General features: G+C 39.4%; 1 pseudogene; it reads left to right on the top strand.

Moving 5' to 3' along the window:
* The first annotated feature begins 3,803 nt into the window (after window positions 1-3,803).
* LOC100919093 lies at window positions 3,804-4,350 on the top strand (annotated as a pseudogene).
* The last annotated feature ends 388 nt before the right edge of the window (window positions 4,351-4,738 follow it).

Here is a 4,738-nt window from a genome sequence, read left to right as displayed (position 1 = left end):
CTGGAAAATGAATGGATGCCCATCAATTAGAGAATGGTTGGGTAAATTGTGGTATATGAATGTTATGGAATATTATTGTTCTTAAGAAATGACCAGCAGGATGAATACAGAGAGGCCTGGAGAGACTTACATGAACTGATAATGAGTGAAATGAGCAGAACCAGGAGATCATTATATACTTCAACAACGATACTGTATGAGGATGTATTCTGATGGAAGTGGATTTCTTCGACAAAGAGAAGATCTAATTCAGTTTCAATTGATCAATGATGGACAGATGCAGCTATACCCAAAGAAAGAACACTGGGAAATGAATGTAAACTGTTTGCATTTTTGTTTTTCTTCCTGGATTACTTTTACCTTTTGAATCCAATTCTTCCTGTGCAACAAGAGAACTGTTCAGTTCTGCACACATATATTGTATCTAGGATATACTGTGACATATTTAACATGTATAGAACTGCTTGCCATCTGGGGGAGGGGATGGAGGGAGACAGGGGAAAACTCGGAACAGAAGTGAGTGCAAGGGATATGTTGTAAAAAAATTACCCAGGCATGGGTTCTGTCAATAAAAAGTTATAATTATTAAAAAAATTTATAGACATTGGTGATCCAAGGTGAAGTGCCTGTGGCACACATGATCCATGGCAGATCAGCTCAAATTTCCTGGGAATCTGGCAGTTGTCTTGTCATTGATACAACTCTGACTACATAAGGGAGTCACAACATCCATAGTTCTCTCCTTACTCTGAAATGATACAATCAATTTGACAAAAAGAGAATCTATAAATAGGGAAACCATGCTGAGGAAAGAAAAACCAATTTCTCAGGGTCCTCAGTGAGATATATTCCCAAGTATGGATCACTGAGGCCAAGTGAAATATTTTTTATTATCATTGAGACTCCATTGTAAAATTTCTTGGAGATTACACAATGAGCAGTCACTACTCCTGAAAGAACATGTGGACTTGGTATCAACTCAGCTAGCATTTCCAATGGGCTATGCACTATTCTATGATCTGGTTACAAAGAAAGGCAAAACCAGTTCCAGACTTCAAGGGACTCACAGTTGGGGCAGACAATATGAAAACAATCATGTACATTCAAAGTATGTCTAGGGTAAATTAAAGTCATTTCTTTGGGAAGGCACCAGTTCCATGGAAAATGCAAAAAAGCTTGTTGTATAAGGTAGAATATAAGATGAGATTTAAAAGAATTCCACAAAGAATTTGGGGAAATCATGAAGGGAGATGAGAAAGAACATCTAGGCAAGAGCTGTAGTCAGCAAAAAAGCTCAGAATAGAGATATATGAAGAAAATCAAGGAGTCCTGTGTCATTTAATTTGGAAAGGAAGAAGAGATGAACCCAGGGCCAAAGGGCACTGAGGTGAGAGTGACAGGATTGATTTCATCTTGCAGAATCATAAGTTTTGGAGATGTTGAAATCCAGGAAAATAGCCAGGTGGGGAAATAATTGAATCTACAGTAGCCGAAAAGCTTATGTGTATTTGCTACCAAACAAAATAACATAGGGAGAAGAGGATACAGGGCTGAGACTTAGACAGTAGTCAGGGTTAGCAGATATGATCTGGATGAAGTTCCAGCAAAGGGTACCAAAAGCATTAGGAGCCAGGTAGGTAGGAGAAAGGTCAAAGTAGAGCCATGAAAAATTTGGAGGAGCATATCAAACAATAGAGGGTAATTAATGATGTCAAAAAGCTACAGAGTAATCAACAAGAATGAGGGTTGAGAAAAGGCTGCTTGGTTTCAAAATCAAAGGAGTATTAGCCACATTGGATAGGACAGTTTCAGTTGAATGATAAGGACAAAAGTAAGACTGTTGAGAGTTGAGTGAGAAGAAAGAAAATGGAGGTGGATTTTTTCAAAGATATTAAGAATGAAAGGCAGGAGTGGGGGAAAAAAAGCATGTTAGCTAGCAGGGATGTTTGGGTCAATTGAGACCAAGAACAGAGGTCACTCTATTCCTTCAAAACAAATAGCCTTATCACAGCATGAGTTACTTATGAATCTATCCCATCTGGACACAGTACCCTGCAAAGAAATAATGGTGAATTGTGTTCTAGTCTTTCTCTGAGAAATGTGAGTAAAATTAGTTTGCAATTTAGGAAAGATTTAGTTCCCCATGGACCTAGTGTAAAAGGATCCTTCATACTTGGGCTATATCTATAACTATTCTGTATCTAATAAATGTATTTCTTACCTTGAGGAATTAGAGACCAACATGTTATATACATCTATGGAACCTTATATAAATTGTGTTCAGAGATTTTCCAGAGATTACTCTGGGTGGAAGTATAAAGAATCAATGTGGTTATGACCTTTTGTGATATTCCTGTAGAAATTAGATCAGTCTATATGAATCTACAACATGTGGCATCCTGCCCCAGTATTTACAGAGAGGAAAAAGCCTTCCTTTTTCACACAAATAAACACTATTGGCATTATTTGTGTCACTTGTTTCTTGATTTAGTGAGATCTGCTACAAGAGTTCTTAATCTTTGCTCCACAAACTTATGGATAGATTTCAGGAAATATATGAATTTAGATGGCAATAATACAATCTGACTTTCATAAACCTCCAACTAAAATTTAGTATTCCTCCTCCAATTATTTTCTAAAAAAAATTTAAGAGTTCAGAGGCCTTACCAAGTGATATCCAAGGATCACAAAGGGTTGTATAACTTGCAAAAGCTTAAGAAATGTAACTACAGGAGATCAACAACAATACTATATGATGATCAATTCTGATGGACAGGGCCATTTCCAGCAATGAGATGAACCAAATCAATTCCAACAGAGCAGTAATGAATTGAACCAGCTACAACCAGCAGAAGAACTCTGGTGAACCATTGCATAGAATTCCCAATCCCTATATTTTTGTCTGCCTGCATTTTTGATTTCCTTCACAGGCTAATTGTACAATATTTTAAAGTCTGATTCTTTTTGTACAGCAAAATAGCTGTTTGGACATGTATAGTTATATTGTCTTTTATTTATACTTTAACATAGTTAACATGTATTGGTCAACCTTCCATCTGGGGAAGGGGAAGGGGGGAAGGAGGGGAAAAATTGGAACAAAAGGTTTGGCAATTGTCAATGCTGTAAAATTACCCATGCATATAATTTGTAAATAAAAAGCTATAAAAAAATGTAGGTCTAGAATGTGATTTCAACAACAAAAGTGTCCTCACTATGTGTAAGTCATTGGAGTTATAAAAAACCAAAAGGAACAATTCACTGCTCCTGAGGAATTTAGCAATCTTATTTGAACAAAACTTGAGGACAAAATAGATATTCAAAATTGTATATGATCAGGTTGAAGGAGAGATACAGACAAAAGGCTCTACAATAATTTAAGAATGTAAAATTATTTTCGGGTAAGGACAGACTTCATGTAGGAGGCAACACCCCATCTTGGGATTTAAGGAACAGAAGAATTTTTAAGATGGAAACAGACAGGAAGTTAAGAATCAGGGATGCTATAGAAGAAAATAGATTTAAAAAAAAAATGACCTTGAACACCAGCTTTTGGACAGAGTTTTTGATTTGTTATGGTTACCATGACTAATTATTTAAGGTTTCTTGTTTTCATTATTAGTATTCCTATATTTTTTAGATGAGATGGATCAGAGCCTTTCTATAACTTGGTAGATGTTCTTTACAAAATGATGCTAGAGAATCGGCTCCAGGCAGCTGCGACCAAGGAGCGACTTCCTCCTCTCCTGTGGCCCTTGTTTCCTCCCTCACCCTCCCTCTTTGGCTCTCTGGTTCCTTCAGGAACCATGGCCTCTGGGGTCTCCGTCTCAGATGGAGTGATGAAGGTGTTCTAAGACATGAAGGTTCAAAAGTCCTCAGCATTCGAGGAGGTGAAGAAGGCCGTACTGTTCTTGAGCGAGGACAAGGAGAATATCTTGCTGGAATAGGGCAAGGAAATCCTTGTGGGTGATGTGGGCAGACCGTGGATGACCCCCTACCACCTTTGTCAGAATGTTACCAGACAAGGACTGCCGTTATGCCCTCTATGATGGAAAGCAAGAAGGAGGACCTTATGTTCATCTTCTGGGCCCCTGAGAATGCCCCCCTCAGGCGTGCTCCAAGGATGCCATCAAGAAGAAGCTGACAGGGATCAAACACGAATTACAAGCCAACTGTTACAAGGAAGTGAAGGACAGTTGTACCCTGGCTGAGAAATTGAGGGGCAAGGCCATGATTTCCCTGGAAGGGAAGCCCCTTGCTCTGGCCCTTGCTGGGGTGGCCCAGCCCAGCGGGAGAGCAGGCTGCCCCCTTCCTTCGAGGTCCAAAGGGCTGGGGAGATCCCAGCAGGGGTAGGGCAATCCCTTTGTCCTTTTGCCAAACCGCTCCAGGCCCCCTGATCTCCCCCACTTCACCCCAGGGCCTGGCCTTCCCAAACTGCCTTTGATATTCTCATTCCTCTTGAGTCATAGCAAACCAAGTACCTACTGGACGCCCAGATAGGGGGGAGACCAGTATTTTCCAGTATTTTTTTTTTTTTTTACTGGAAAAGTTTTCCCCCTTGCCCGGTGCTGCCAACTTATAACTGCAATTATGACTTTGTGCTTGTTTAGTTTTGTGTATAAATGGAATTTTGTGGAGACACCCTCCCCCAACACATCCGGCTCCGCTCCCCCCAGTTACTCATTTGGCCAGAATAAAGGAAAGTTACAGTTAATAAAAAGGAAAATTCAATTAAAAAAAG

The sequence above is a fragment of the Sarcophilus harrisii genome, chromosome 6 (genome assembly GCF_902635505.1).
Source record: "Sarcophilus harrisii chromosome 6, mSarHar1.11, whole genome shotgun sequence".
Taxonomy (NCBI): Eukaryota; Metazoa; Chordata; class Mammalia; order Dasyuromorphia; family Dasyuridae; genus Sarcophilus; species Sarcophilus harrisii.
Note: the sequence above shows the minus strand (reverse complement) of the source record. Positions and strands in the feature narration are given on the sequence as shown.